Source organism: Blennius ocellaris, assembly GCF_963422515.1.
Source record: "Blennius ocellaris genome assembly, chromosome: 18".
NCBI classification, from domain to species: domain Eukaryota; kingdom Metazoa; phylum Chordata; class Actinopteri; order Blenniiformes; family Blenniidae; genus Blennius; species Blennius ocellaris.
In genome coordinates this window covers 15655153-15671791 of record NC_137667.1, presented here as the reverse complement: position 1 = coordinate 15671791, position 16639 = coordinate 15655153, and the positions used below count along the sequence as shown (strand labels likewise).

General features: G+C 41.7%; 1 protein-coding gene and 1 long non-coding RNA gene across 2 annotated transcripts in view; both read left to right on the top strand.

The window, feature by feature from the left end:
• The first annotated feature begins 322 nt into the window (after nucleotides 1-322).
• Nucleotides 323-12592, top strand: LOC308143469. The gene is made up of 3 exons (XR_013937024.1): nucleotides 323-472; nucleotides 3380-3464; nucleotides 4328-12592. It is a non-coding gene; the product is annotated as an uncharacterized lncRNA (long non-coding RNA).
• Nucleotides 12593-14232: 1640 nt separating this feature from the next.
• The window catches only part of LOC308143030 (intersectin-2-like), a 35785-nt gene continuing 33378 nt past the window's right edge, over nucleotides 14233-16639 (top strand). Inside the window, 1 exon segment of the mRNA XM_080513687.1 lies at nucleotides 14233-14293. The gene's annotated coding sequence lies outside the window, so the exon portion shown is untranslated.

Below are 16639 nucleotides of genomic sequence, written 5' to 3'. Positions count from 1 at the left end.
CCTTTTTGTGAATAGTATACGTGTGTCTCTCACTGTGATTGGTATGAATACCAGAATTATTCCTGACTTCTTTCTGGAAAATTTACAAATGATCAGAAATTCCAGGATTGTTTCTCATCAAAATATTTGGTTATCGGTACATGTTTGCGTCTAACTGAATAAGATCATATAATCTGCAGTTCTTCCTCCGTCCAGTAGGTGTCACTGTGAAGCTGAACGCTGTTTAAGATCTTAAAGAAATCAGAGAGAAGAAGCTGCTTTTCCGTTTCGTCCTCCATGTTTTCATATCGTGGAACTATTTCATCTTTTTCAGCAACGTAACTTCAATTCAGAGAGTATATTAACGAGAGATGAGCTCCTGCTGTATAAATATACATGGAGTTTGAACGAGCCGCCTCGTACGAGGAAGTCGATCGCCCGCGTAAACGGTCTGAAATAGCCTGGACAACTCAACTGTCTTTACACAGAACAGGTATGGGAAAGTGTGAATGGACAATAGACATGTTGTGGCTGCGCTTCTTTATCCAGCCAGAAGCAGTAGTAAATGTATTGTCACAATCTCGTGCGTATGACGACCACGCATGCGCGCTCCTTGTGACTTTCTTTACCTTCCGCGCATAGATATAAACACTCGATGTTACACAGCCGATCAGATCCTTGTTGACGCCATATGCCTACAGCGCCGCCATCTTGGAGAGGTCCCCCGCGCGTTTTAAACATATGGATCCAAGGCTAGAAAATCCACAAAAACATTCGTATCTCACTTGGTAGTCCACGTCTCAGCACAAGTAGTACCTCATTTTAAATTTAAGGAAAAGCTCTATCCCGTGGAAGACCCTTCCCCTTCTTCCCCCAAATCATTTTTCCATGAGGTTTTTTAGCCTGGGATCCATAGATCTTAAAGTTCCGCATCCACATGGGGACATAGAAATGACTCAAAATTATGTAGTACATATGTTTGGCTTATCGGTGGCATTGTAACTCTGCCACGGAAATTCATGATAAGTGATGAAGAAGACACAAGCATACAGAAATCCTTGTTTCAGAGAAACTCAAAATATTGTCTTGTTAAAACAACTAGTGTCAGCAGCTTCTGGAGCATGTAGTCTGCCATTGTTGTTGTTAAGTGACATCACGTAGAGCAGGGGTCTCAAACTCCAGTCCTCGAGGGCCGCAGCCCTGCACGATTTGCCTCCCTGCTTCCACACAGCTGATTGCAATGAGTAGCTCGTTATCTGGCTTTGTGCTGAATGTGGTGATGAACCATCAGGACATTCAGGGGAGGCAGACGTGGAAAACGTCCAGGGCTGCGGCCCTCGAGGATCTGAGTTTGAGACCCCTGACGTAGAGGGTCATGGGGTTGTTGAGTCTAGAGGTGGACCGATGACATTGTCATTTGCAAAAATTCTTGTTATTTTCTTGTTTTAGATGCCTTTAGAAGCCTATGGTGTGTACGTATGAATAGCGATAAAGCTCTATCTATCCATCAATCATGTCTGTCTGCCCTCAAAAGCCCCGTCTCCACCGCACAGAAAGTACCAGCCTAGACGGGTTTAAACCGCTCCGGCTCGCGTGTCACGACATGTAATGCAGTCTAAACCGCTCTAGACCGCTCCAAAGGCGACCGCTTTTCAGCTACCCATCCTTTGGGGTGCCGGGGACCATGGAACGGGTCTCAGTTTGAGCTGCTGTCTGCTGATTGGTCAGTGATTTACTACACGCCCTCAATATTTTAACGTGCTGGCTGGATGAAGCCTCTGCTGTCAGTGTGGTCAGCTGTGCACTGGTTGTTTTTATTTTCCTTTTCTTTTCTTTGCTGCTCAACTTTAGTGTTTGTTGTGAAAGAGCGGACTTGAGGCACGGGGGGGGAGGGACTTTGCATCGCGTTGGAGTTTTCTGTTTGCAGCATAGCGCTCGCCGTGTCGTGGATGCGCGTCCGTGACACCGGAGTCTGGAGCTTTCGTCTCCGGCGCTGACCGCGCTCCGGCAGCTCCGCTTTCCAGAGGCGGTCAGCGTTCTGTTCAGCCGCGGTCAGTGGCGCTTTATCGCGGGGACAGACTGCGGAAGCGATGAAAAGGAGCTCGGCGCTCCGTGTTCCGGCGCTGTGCTGCCGGAACACGGAGGCGCCGGAGCAGAAAGCGTTTGAGCAGAAAGCTCAGACTCCCGTGTCTGTGCCTCAGCCAACCGGGGGGAACGCTCCGGCCACTTGCCCCACACCCGAGCGCTGGAGTGCGGGGCAAGTCGCCGGCAAGCGGCCGAGCGACACGCTCTCTCAAAACAAACACGGAAGTTGCGCTGCAGCTCTCCACTGCAAAAAATGACTGCTGCAAAAAATAACTTTTTTTTTTTTTCCGCTGCAAAAAATAACAGTGCAAAGTGGAGAATTTAAACAACAACAGAGGATTCATAAGATCTACATCTGACGACGTTCTTTTCTGTTATAATGTCACATTTCTGCGGAACTCATAAGCCCCGCCCACTTTTCATGCTCCTCTCTGCAGTGGAGACACGATCCAAAATTTCGGTCGGGGCTGTGCTTCCGAACTGCTCCGTACCGCTCCGCTCCGCCCCGGCAATTGTGTGCGGTGGAGACGGGGCTAAAGCTGAGACAGCATTTTCAAATTTCTCAACTCTAGACCCGTTGTCAATCAATCTAGTTTACGCCTCCTAAAAACGCCACGCTGTGTGGATAATCGGCCAAAAATGATGCTGTTCCATGAAACGGTGTGCTGTGGACAGGGATGAATTGGACATGGGAGGACAAATCGACTTTTCTTCAAACAAATGCTTCCTCTCAGAAAAGCATTTGTGTTATCGACAAAACTGTTACGCTATGTGAAGAAGACCTGTAGCTTAATTTTGATGTTCAATGTGATACGATTGAGTGAGAAATGTGGCTGTGCCAGCAAGAAGGTTTTTACTAAATTGCCTCCCCATTCTTGCTCATGCAGTACATGCCCATTAATGTGGTAAAAGATAGAATAAAGATGTTTAATGTCTGAAAAGTGGACAGATGCAGAAACGTTTCAAACATTAAATGAAGCCTCTAGGTTAAAGTATGGAATAGCCTCCTGGCATTGTCACGGGAAGTTTTATAAGTGTTTTTCACAAAAATCCCATCCATGTTGACTGGGAAGTTTTTTTTAATAAATTTTTTATTGTTATTTTTTAGGGGGAAACAGTTTGCCAAATTGTTTAAATTCATAGCACAGGTCTGCATGTTTTGATGTGCTATTTTTGTACATAAAGAATTTAGTTAAAATTGTTTCTTTGATATGAATACTACTGTTTTTTTCTGTGTCAGTCCTCTGGAATTGTGCAAGTAAAGTTACAGTTATTGAGTTTTCATACTATTTGTATTTGTTTCATCGCTCCACAGGATCCATGTGATCTCATTACCATCCTGGCAGTAAGGATATCGTAGTATGGCCCAAAACTACACAAGGCTAATTGGGGTTTTCAAGGTAGGTACAAGCCTTAAAGGCGACGTGCGTGCATGCAAATATGAAATTCTTATCAATTTTAAGACATTTATGTTTATGCTTTACAAATAGGGATGTGTTGGTTTATTTATCACTTCATCTAGAATTCAGAGCATTCCTGTAACAATGTATGTACGGGTACCCGTACCGTTTGGTCCGGTCCAGAGGTGTACCGCGGTACAAAACTTTTAAGACCAGGGCTTCGACATTAAGGCTTTCCCGAACATCCGGGGCTTGTAAACGCTTTGCTCAGGCAACTGAATTATACACCCAACTTTCCCGAACCGGTCGTGGTTTTTTGATGATATTTTGACATTTTTTCAAAATGTATATGGATAAAAAAAAGTGACAAATAAAATATATAAGGTGCGGCAGTATGGTAGTAGGGTGTGACAGCTCCAATCTTAATACTATCAAATTTATTTCAGACCAACACAGCAAAAAGCCCAGAGTTCAGCCTCAAATATACACTGAGGGATTTAATTCAACTCTGTGGGAGTTAATTCAACTCTTGGCTTTTTGCTGTGAATAACAATCTTATAATATGTTATTATTCCTTCAGATTGATGAGCTTAAAGAGGTACGACTTCCCTGAAAGTTTCATTGAGATATCTTGATTATTAAAGAAACTAAGTGTTTTTAAGTAAAAAGTTATGTTGGTCGAATTCATACATTACCCAAGCTTATATATTTTCATTAAATTTCGGGCAAGCCACGTTTTTTTTCTCACTTTCTCTTTCACTGAGTACTGAACAGTGACTTCTGTACTGAGGTATGTACCGAACCGGGATTTTTGTGTACCGTTACACCCCTAACACAGACTATGTTGTTTTCATTGAATACAGGAGTTGAGGACACAGAGGACCTTTACGATCAAAGAAGATGGACAACAAGGACAGACAACAAGTGAACACCAACACAGTATGGCAGTGGCGAATTTCGCATGCAAAAAAATATTCAACACATCCAGATCCATTCTATTACAGCAATAGAATCGGGTTAGATTTCAATGTTGGATCCAACTCTCAGAAAAAACGTAATCCACCATTTGTACCAAATGGCGTCATACTTGAGGTGTGTGAATTTGCTAGAACGATCATCAAGAGTGGAATACATTTTATCCCGAACATTTTGGAAAACAATTTCGATCTTGGATTTGGAAGAGATCAACAGCGGATAGATTTCACTGCTCAAATTCAGCACAAGCTGGAAGAATTGATTCAAAAACCTCCCAAAGATGCACATGGAGTGCTTGCTCCTTTTGATATTTGGAATACAGAATGTATCAGTAATGAACTGTACGTGGCACCTATGGTGCACAAACCTCAGAGGTCTCTTGTGGAGGACATTGGTGAACTTGAACACTTGTGTTCATCTGAAAAAGTGACAGAAGAGATGCCAGGATCACATAGTGATGGCGATGGTCGAAAAGATGACACTGGTTGTCTGGGGATGGAAAGAGGAGAAAAATTCAATGAGCACGATCCTTTGTTGTTCCCTTTTTGTGAAAGCATTGGTTTGAACCTGGGCTTAGGTACAAAACAAAAACTTGATCCAGGCTTGTTGTCAAAAGGTGTAATGTTGGAATTGGTGGCTTTTGCACAAGTCTTGACTGCCTCCTTTACTTCCATTGTTACCAGTTTGTTGGAGCACAATTTTGAGCTCGGTCTTAAAAGTCAGCAGAGAAATGAAGTTTGGTTATTGATATCACAGATGCTGGAAAAGTTCAAACAAATCACGGCCACCGATCCGAACTTAAGCCCACAGTTTAAAAATGAGCCATTTTTCTTTGCCAGAGACCCATTAAAGAGATCATACGTAAAAGCACTCTCTCCAATGGAAACCCTACTATCAGAAATGACAAAGAAACAAAAGCTGCATCTTAATCCACCTCCGGAAACGATGCGTCTGTCACTAACAAAGTGCATCATAAACAAGGACCAAGGACAACAAGATCCCTCTCATAACTTTGATTTGTGTCCAAGCAAAATAGAGGAAGATGAACATTGCTACATGTGCCCCGTGGAGGACGACACCGATTCAGAAAATGGGAATGGCGTCCAAAACTCGACAAGCTGTGGCATTTCTACAGAATCATCGTCAGATCTGTTTGGTACACAGTATCCTGCCACCACTTACGATTCATGCAATTCATCAACGATGAACAAAGATATGTGTCCATTTGCCCTTCAGCCAAATAAAACTGTGGCACCAACCTGTGAGGAGACACAGATTTCAAGAAATGCATCAAATGACTGTGGCATGGACCGAGACTTGGTAATAGATTACAATATGTGGAAACTGCGTTCTCATCGAGCAAATGAAATTTACCTTTCACTTGGCACACGCCGTTTAGACTTTAAGCATTTGTGGCACGTCCGTGTCGACTTTGATATTGGGTTTGGACCTAAACGGAGTCTTAGTATTGATCGGCTGACAACAACTCCATTCCTTCTTAAGCTTGCACAGTTTGCATTAGCCATGAATTCCTCCCAGGAGGAATTCATCCTGGAGATTCTTGAAAACAACTTTGACTTGATGCTGAAAAATGAACGTGCCAAAAAAACCTTCATGTGTAAAGTCATGAATAAAGTAAAAGACCTTCAACGATGTGAGGATGTGGTCAAATTCTCCAAAGAGGTTTTTGAACTGCCAGGTTCAGTGTCACGTGTTCCTATTGGTCGTTTGAGCAATAACGGTGTCATTACTGAACCCAGCACCATGTCAAACACTGGATATTGTAAAGCTATGCCAATGTGTGCTCCTAATTCTCATCCTGAAACTGGATTGGACTTACCTTCTGAACCTGAATCTGTTTCAGAGGACGACATGGATCTTTATCCCTTCTGTAAGGAGATTGGTCTCAGGTTTCAAGTCAATTACAGGCAATCAATAGGAAAACTTGACATCAATAAACTGACCAAAGGAGCAATGACTGAAATAGTGAATTTTGCAGAAAAATTGTGTGGAACCTTTGAGCAGATTTGCATGGATGTGCTCAGACATAACTTTGACTTGCAAAGTATGGATTCCAACGTCGCCGAAACAATTTTTGCTCAGGTTGCTGTTGTAAATCAAAAGACGAACGCGTGTGTCAACCTCTCTCAGAAAATGATGAAACATGACATAATGGACCCCTCTATACTCGTGTATGGAAGAAAACCCAGAGACATGCCAGCACAAAATGATCACAACTTATTAAAGTGGATGCTGCGAGCCAATCATATTCAGCATATCCTTTCAGTACCTCATGGAGATCAGTGCCCACTTTATTTATACTCCAGATGTAAGAAATTAGGCCTTGATTTTGATATAGCATCTGGAGTAAAACGTAACCTTGATCCAAAATGCCTAACACATGGCATCATGGTTGAGCTCATGACTTTTGCCAAAAAACTGCAGTCATCTAAATGCGATTTCATTTTAGAGATATTGGAGTATAACTTTGATCTAAATTTCAACAGCGAATTACATCGTAGGGCTTTTGTACAGTCATTGAAGGTCCGGATTTCAGTGTTAAGTTTGAAGAAAAAGAGATGCCTGAGAAAGTCGCCGTTTGAGCTCCCTGATTTGAGATGTTTAAAGGAAACACCTCCATCTTGCCCCAAATGTCATCGAGACAGAAATGAAAACCTTCCTCAGGATGAATCTGGATCTCAGCACATTCCTCATGTTCACCCACATGACATCAAAGACAAATCACATGCTCATCACTGCACAAAACCAATGTTTGCAAAGATTCCAGTCGCTGATTTCTCATCAACAGAAATTCTAACAAAGCCCTACCACCACAGTAAAGAAGTTGGTTTAAGCCTTTGTGTGGACCGAGACCATCCAAAAGAGAAGTTAGACGTACGATCTCTTACGGAGGAAGTGATGGATGAAGTGACTCATTTTGCCCATCAACTGTGCGGCTCAAAACATGGGATCGTTAATGAAGTTCTTAAGCACAACTTCAATTTCTCACAGGATTGCATTGAAAATGCGTCGCAAGTTTACACCCTCAAATGGCATAAACCCATTGGAGACTTCAGCTGGTTGAATGAAGTTGCTGATCTTGAAAATCTTCCTTCCAAAAAACAAAATGGTCGCAATGACTGCTTTGAAAAAGCATCCAGTTTTGGCATTGTAAAAGAGTCGAGTTGCGAGGGTGCTTCCAGTTTCACAACCACTGATGATTTACCCAATTTACCCGTCAACACAGATTTGAGCCCACCATTGTCAAATCTATCTGCTGAAGTCATGCAACAAGAAGGTGAAACGGAAGCAGGGAACCTCGAAAGTATACCAAATGAGTTTGACATCAACGTGCAGAAGTTCCGTTCCAATCTTATGAAAAACCAGTCAAGACTTTGTCACTTAAGAGATATTGATGTTGGATTTGGACCCCCCAGAAACCTCAGTACTGAGCTATTGACAACTTCTGTTCTGTACGAAGTCGCTTCCTTTGCAGTCGCATTAAGTTCATCCCAGCAAAATGTCGTTATGGAAATTCTGCAATACAATTTTAACTTGGGCCTGCAGAGTCAATACCATAAAGAAAAATTTGCTCGTGAAGTCATGAAAAGAGTACAAGTACTTTTAGCCTGTGAAGACGGAGGCACGTTTTCAAAAGGGGTGTTTGCATTGCCACGTTCACTGTCATTCAGAAATGTGGATTGTCGGAGTGATGACCGTGTTGTTTCTGACCCTGGAACTTCGCCGACAACGCCGGACATTTATCCATTCTGCAAGGAGATTGGTTTGAGGCTTGATGTAAGCGATTGTCTCCCAGATAAAAAACTAGACATCAACAAACTGACCAACGGTGCAATGATTGAGGTTGTGAACTTTGCAGAAAAGTTGTGCGGAAGCTATGAGCAGATTTGCGTTGATATCCTGCAGCACAACTTTGATCTCGATTTGCAAAGTGCAGATTCTGACCTGGCGAGAAATACTCTTGCACAGATTCCTTTTGCCATTGAGGAAAGTAAATTTTATTGCAATTTCAGAAAGTTGAGGCATCCAATAAAAAGACACTCCGTTGTCATGGACTCCCGGTGGAATGCATATTCACAAATATGTCCTCCCAGTCCAGTTGAAGCACAGATGAACGAATGTGTAAGTGTACACAGTGACGTTGAAGCACAAAACAATCCAGCAATGCTGTTGTGGAAATTACGAGCCAATCAAGTTCAGCAAATAATCTCAGTGACCCACAAAGAACAGTGCCCACTTTACTCTTACACCAGATGTAAGAAATTAGACATTGATTTTGATGTAGCATCTGGACTGAAATGTAATCTTGATCCAAAGCTGTTGACCAATGGCATCATGAGTGAACTTTTCACTTTTGCCACAGAACTCGCTTCATCAGAAATGGCTTTTGTGACAGAGATTTTGGACTACAATTTCGATCTACACTTGAACGATGAGCTTGACCGCAGTACTTTTGTTGACGCGGTTTGCCAAAAAATCCAACTGATGAATCGCAAAAGAGGTTCGGTCATCCTACAGGAAACACAGTTTGAACTGCCAGATAAGACAAGCTTTCATCAAGTTGCACCATTTTGTACCAAATGTTCAGATGATGATCTCCGTCACATTGAGTCTAAACCGGATGACATGCTTAATGATAGTCCACATACCATGGCAACTGTCGCCTCTGCCAGCACAGACTGCCAGGAGAAGAAGCCTGAAAATGCTCCAATGTCCACTTTCCCAGCAACGGAGGAGTTAACAAAGCAATACCATTGCTCCAAGAAAGCCGGATTAAGCCTGTGTGTGGATAAAGCTCACCCAAAAGTTAAACTGGACAAATGTGTATTGACAAATGAAGTTATTCAGGATCTGTGTACATTTTCTAGAAATCTTTGTGGAGAAAAGTATACAACAATCAAAGACATCCTTGAGCACAACTTCAGCTTGGACACAGAGACAAAGAGCCTTGTGGATCTTCTGGAACAATTAAAGTTGTATGATGGACAACCTTCCTGGTTCGATGAAGTTTTTGATCTCAACCCCATTTGTGAAGACGAGGTGAAATTGAAAAAAACACCTGTGTTGAGGAGTGAAAGAAGGAAACTGGAAATGCAAAAGCATAAGGAACTGATTATCCAAAGGCAACAGATGGAGAAAACCAAAAGTTCTTATGACAGCGATTTAAGTACCAATAAACCAGGGGAAGACTACATGTGCCCTGTGGAAGAGGATACAGATTCCGAAAATGAGGAACAGGCACAGGTTCCAAATAATTCACCAAATAATTGTGACCTACACCAAGAAGACATGGACCCAGAGCTCAAAATGTGGAAATTGCGTTCCAACCGTGTGAGACAAATTCTCTCTGTATTACACAACATGCCCTGTCAGCTCTTCAAGTCTCATGTGTCATATTTAAATGTTGAGCTTGATGTTGGCTTCCAGCCCAAAAAAAACTTAAGTGCTGACAATTTGACAAACTTTGCTCTGTTTAACGTGGCTCTGTTTGCCCTCGAAATGACGGCATCTCAGGAAGAATTCATGATGGAGATTCTTAAGTATAACTTTGACTTGGACTTCCAGAGCCAATACAATGAGAAATCCTTTGCACATGGCATTTTGAAACAAGTAAGAGAGATTATTAACTGTGAGGAAGCAGTTAAATGCCTAGAAGAGGTTTTTGATGTTTCATTCGGTTTGAAATACCCCAACTCGTGCAGTAGCAAGTCTAAATCACACCCCACATCGAGCACCAAAGAATGTGATGTTTCTCCTCTGCCTGCTTCAAGTTTGACTGCTGAAACTAAACTGAGCACTACGACTGAAAGTTCCCAGAACAGTGTGGCTCTTTACCCATTCTGCAACGACATTGGTTTGAACCTCAATGTGTGTGGCTGTCAACCAAAAAGAAAACTTGAGATTGACAAACTGACCAAAGGAGCACTGATTGAAGTTGTGAACTTTGCAGAAAGGTTGTGCGGAAGCTACGAGCAGATTTGTTGGGACGTCCTGAGGCACAACTTTGATCTTGGTTTGCAAAGTGCAGATTCTGACCTGGCGAGAAAAATACTTGAACAGGTTCCTCTGGTGATTGAGCAAAGACAGCTTGAACGCAATTTTAAAAGAACGCGCCAAACAAGATTGGATCCCATTAACATAAACTGGCAGAACAGCACAAGTTCAGAACCATGTACTGGCCCCATCAAAGCAAATATTGACCGAAGTGTCAGCACACAAAGTTACATAAAAGTACAACATGACCCACATTTACTGCTGTGGAAACTACGGGCAAATCGTATAAAGCAAATACTCTCGGTACCTCATGGAGAACAATGCCCGCTTTACCCATACAACAGATGTAAGAAATTAGGCATTGACTTCAATGTAGGATCTGGACTGAAATGTAGTCTTGATCCAAAGCTGTTGACCAACGGCATCATGAATGAACTTTGCACTTTTGCTCAGGCACTGCAGTCATCTGTAAAGCATTTCATCACAGAAATATGGGAGGACAATTTTGATCTAAATTTAAAGAATGAGCGTCATCGCAGTGCCTTCACCCAATATGCTTCAGTGAAATGCGGTAAAGGTAAAGGTCATACCAAAATGTCACTCTTCAAGTTACCCGACCCAAAATGTATTGAAGAAAAAGCTCCAGATTGCCGCAAATGTTATCAAGACGGAGCCACTGCTGGAGCTATCTGCTCAGAATTAAAGCCAGATGAGCCTCCAATCACTACTTTCCCAGCTTGTGAGATTCTAACAAGGCCCTACCATCACTGTAAGGAGGTAGGATTAAGTTTATGTGTGGACAGAAATTACTCAAGAGATAAACTGGACATGCGCGAACTGACAATTTCAGTTCAGGAGGAGATTCACACGTTTGCCAAAAAACTGTGTGGGAGACAAAATAAGCTATGGGCTGACATACTTGAGCACAACTTTAACTTCAGCACGCACGATCAAGCTGCCACTGTGGTGTATCAGTTTTGCACCAGAAGAGTGACACATTCTGTAGAACCCGCATGGTTCAATGAAGAGTTCCACCTTGAGGTATTTCCCCCAAGACAAACTTACCCCAAGATAGAACCATCTTTTGAAATGAAGGAAACATTGAAAAGAAGGCGACTGGATATGGAAGCAAAGAAAGAACAAAACAATGTTCCAGCTGTCAAAAAGCCAAACTTGGAGTTGAATTCCCAGCATGGGGATGAAAACACTTCTGGCATTAACGATAAGAAAGATCGGCTGTACGACATGCCATCTGAGTCTGGAGAAAACCTTGTCCATCACAAGCAGTCAAGCAAGTCAACAAAAACTGAACAAAAGACGAAAAGAGTGAAGTCATTATCCACACATGATGACAAAAGATTTCAATCGATGCAAGGAGATTCAAGCAGTGATGATGAGTGGTCACCTCCAGAGCACAGGCTCCGGAACACGTCCAGCAATGCCTACGGACACGTACACATCAAAGAGGAGATAGGCGATCCACTGTGCAGTACACCAGAAATTGACTTGGAAGAATTATATCCATGTGGTGATGACTACAGTAGATATTTGGGAAACCAGGGAGATTCATTCACAGTTAAACCTCAAGAGATTCCTGAGAATATGAACTTGACAAAATGTCCATCTGGAGAAGTTCTTGTCAAGGAAGAGTCAGAAATGAAAGGTATCCAGTATTGCGCCCTGCCTGCACCACAACTGTCTGGACACCCCAATGTGTTGTTTTATCCTCCAGGCCAGTATGTGATCGGAACAGTTTCAGACACTAACATTGTGATGTGTAAACCTCTGCAATACTCCATAGTGGCCTTACAGCAACCGTTGATCAAAGTGGAGACGCAGAAGCAGCGGCCAGATGAGATGCCATTGTGAGTAAATGCAGCATCAAGCAGACCTGTACAAAGTTTATACAACAAGCAGCAAAGTCTGCTGTTTAAGATATCTTTAGTTTCCACAATACTTTGTTTGGGGGAGGAAAAGTGTTTTGAATATTCAATTTCAGTTTTAATCACCTTTAGTTTCTTGTGAAAAGTTCTTGTTTTGTTGGTGTTCTGTATATAAATCCAAGTTCCATTTTGAGTTTGTTTCATTTGTGAAAGTTGTTGCTCGTGCCAATGTTTTAACCCGTTATTCTTTTTTTACTGAAGTGTCTATTTTTGACAGTATGTATTTCTTAATTTTGTTATCAAAATGCATGGAGATCGATGACTTGCCTGTTTCTATTGTATAAATTTTTTAAAGCATCTTTCCTGCCTTTGTGGGGTTTTTTTGTTTGTTTGTTTTTTCTCATTTTAAATTTGGTGTGAAGATTTTACATCGACCAGATCGTTGTGAATATATAAATTAATGACATGATGCTCATCATGAAGAAAGTTAAATTCAAAAGTCAAGCTTTGTGCATGTGTAATTATCTTCATGTCACACACAGTGAAGCTTGAGGTTATTTTCCTTACATGTCGACATTAAATCAGTTATTTTCTTTATTTTGAAGTACACTTAACCGCCGGAGACCTTTAAAATTCTGCTATGACTTGCTGTACTGCAACAAACACTCATTAATAAGTAAATGTAATATCGAAATCAGACTCTTGGTGGTGCTGCATACCAGGAACGGGTTGGTTGTCTTTGGAGACTTGATATACCCAACAAGCTACTTATAATCAGATACATCCCAGAGGAATCTGCTCATCGTGGTCCTGCTGGAGGGGGTGAAAGAAGTATCTCGTATTTATGAAATATTTCAAGGCCTGCATACTTCCATTTCAAAATTTGATAACATTTAGTACCTCCACAATGAAATTTGTCATTTATATTGTCAAGCCAAAAACCAGAAATCTAAAGTGATGTAGTTGAGCCTTTCAAATGAAAGCATCGTTTCATTGTGACTTAGTTTGCACTTTGTCTTTTTTTTATGGTGATTTTGGAAACCATTGTGTTCTTGCTGCTGCCTATCTTGGTCAGATCTTTTTAAACCCAATGAACACTTGCGGTTGGTAGGTTTCACTATGTAAAAAAAAAAACTACATAAAATATGATCTGCTATATATGCCAGTGATTAAGAAATCTATACTATCGATCAATATTCTGTAGCCATTTATCCTGATTAGAGTGGCATTTTAGTGTCACCAGTTAACTTCAACAGCACATATTTGGACTGTAGGAGGAAACCAGCCTGAAGAGATCAAACTGAATACTACTTTCTTTAAATAAATGTACAACACTCATACCTGCAGTGTGTTTGTTGAGACATTGATTTACATACAGATAATCAGATGAACAATACACCGTCTGCAAATTAAGGATGAGGCTATTTCGGCTTCTAATTGAGCAATACAAATCCCAATTGTTTTCCCTCAGAAGCTCTGCAGTAATCAAATTCAATGTGTTTTGACAATCTGTTAAGTCAATCTGATGAGTGAATTATCTTGCTGGGTGACTACAAAGTATTAATGACTTTTAGCTTTGTTCAGTGTGGATTTTTGAGCAAGCCTATGTTAAGGAACAGTTTGAATAAAATTGAAGGACACGCGCAGACAAAAAAAAAAAACTCGGTGGAGACTTTTATTCTTGAAAAGTGATGGTAAACCGGAAACCCGGTGCGAAAACGTCTGCGTCTTGACTGGACGATGAGACGCCCATTTCCAGTGCGCACACCCGCCCCAGCTATCGGATCGGTTCCTCCCTCTCTGAACGAGCTCGATTGTCAGCCTGGATGTCGATCACCACTATTCTCCCGCAACAGGTAAACGAGCAGCGATCATCAGTGTTTAATAGAAAAATAAAACATTTGACACGGTGTTCCTGCGCACCGCGCCCGCACGTGTTATCACCTGTTTCTAAAGGTAGGTCGGATGTCCTGTTTTATTAAGACCATAATTTACAATTCAAGATACTGGAATGTATTAATGTAATGTCTTCATTTTTTTTTCTCATTCATATGTGTTGCTTTCCAAAAGCTGTATTTGAATGGTCGTTATTGTCTGCGTATATATAGACAGTTGTCCATATGGCATTATCCCTTATCGTCTGTCGGTCATTTCCTGAGAGCTTTATACCCCATAATAAATTCAGCCGTTTGGCCCAGAATAATAAAAAAAAAAACCTTTTACCGTTTTAAACTCTTTGACATTGGGCCTCAACGGGTTTTTATTTTATTTTTATTTTTTTGTCAATGCTCTCTATAATGTCAGACCCGATCACACAGTGTGATGATTTTGCACCTGAACTTGTGCTTTTCTTTCCCAGTTTGTATTTAAGTCATTGCAACACATTGAAATAAGCACTGGCATTAGTATGTATGGCAAAAATATCGAATTTGTAAGTATTTACTCTGTTGACTGAAGTAAAAGATGAGGAGACAGTGATCACTGGCGATGAACATATCCCACTTTAGTAATAAACAGTGACAATTCAGTCCAATGGCAGCACTGTCTTTTAAGAAGCAAACCACTTAGATAATACCTGATTGTGTGTATTTGTACAGAAAACCCTGAAGAACATAGTTGTTTTCACTATGTTTAACTTAAAGGGGAATTAAAGCTAAATCTGTTTATTCAGTCAAGCATGGACGCTATTAGCATGACCTCTTATTCAAAGTCTATCAGCTGTGTTTGTTCTCACAAATGTTTCTGAGCAGCTGGATATGTAACATGTTATCAGATACTTAGATACCGTGGCATTCCTGCAAAGTCATGGAGCAGTGTTTATCTATGTACGCTTGATATTTGCATTCATTCACTGCAGTATAGACTAATTATAGAGACTGCTCTCTCTCTGTGTGTGTGTGTGTGTGTGTGTGTGTGTGTGTGTGTGTGTGTGTGTGTGTGTGTGTGTGTGTGTGTGTGTGTGTGTGTGTGTGTGTGTGTGTGTGTGTGTGTGTGTGTGTGTGTGTGTGTGGGTGTGTGTGTGCGTGCGTGCGTGCGTGCGTGCGTGCGCTGCAGCTCTCAGTGAAAACCAAAAGAGAGGGCCGTCTGTGTTGGACTGGCAAAGTCCATTTTGAAATCTCAACCTATTCCAGTTACTGTCTCTCACACATACACTTGCGAAGACGCAAGGTATTGCCTAACACACATATACACACACATACACACACTTCCCATTGTATTGATGACAGTTAAACCGCTCAGGGTCTTTGCCATATTGCATCTGAAGCAGGGAGACCGCACACATTGTATTGAGGTCAGTTTGATGTCATGCTTCAAGTCCAGCAGAGAAATCTTGTACCAAAGGTATATTTGGCAAGAAGCTGAGGTAGAACATGCTGGTGAGTGTGTGTTTTTAAGTGTTGGGGTGGGGCATCTACAGGAGAAGGATACGAATGGTCTCTTTTGCTGTAAATGCCCCCGATTTTCACCTGCAGCACAACAGAGGAAGGTGTGTGTGTGTGTGTTTTATATGGCCAGCGTGCCCACACAGCACGCACACGTACACACACACAGGCTTCTTTCTTCTCAAGGATAAGCAAAGCTTCCTGGGCTGTGTCATGGAGAACAGACTCCCCCTGTGTGCGAGGAGAGTGTGCCGGGCACAGACGCGCACACTGCCCGACACATTGGTATGCACATCCGACGGGTCCAGTGCAGTGCACACAGGTGTCAATCAGCATGCTGAGCAGTCAGGGGTCCTTTGTTTTGCTCTCTTCCTCCCTTGCAGCCAAGTAGGATCAATGAGAAAAATATATTACATACTGCCACAGGAGAAACATTTAATAATGCGCCATATGTAACTTTAAAGGAAAAGTATACCATCAAGCCTCAAAGAGCATCGGCAATCTTTTATATTTAGTTCTGATTATTTAAATATCGACTGCCTTCAATGACAGTGCTTGTCACTAGAACTCTGTGCTGCCCTCAAACAATTCATTTCAATTAAAAAGAGGATTTTAAGAGGCAGTTTTAAGCTTTAAAGCAGCGTTCATGAATAACAAGTAAGTCAAGTGCAGTCCGTGTTAGTGTAGAGGGTGTTCTCTGTTGATTCAGCATTGTTGTTTTTATCCAGGATGTGTCCTGTTTGAACAGTGGCGGCTTTCTAACATAGCCAGTAGAAAGATACGATCTTCTATTTGGAATCATACACACTTCTACACACCTCGGGGGAGAAAAATGTTTGTGTGTGAGGGTAGATGAGAGACTCCTAAATACCCTTATGCAAAGTGTTTACATAAAGACACACAGATATTCATGCATATA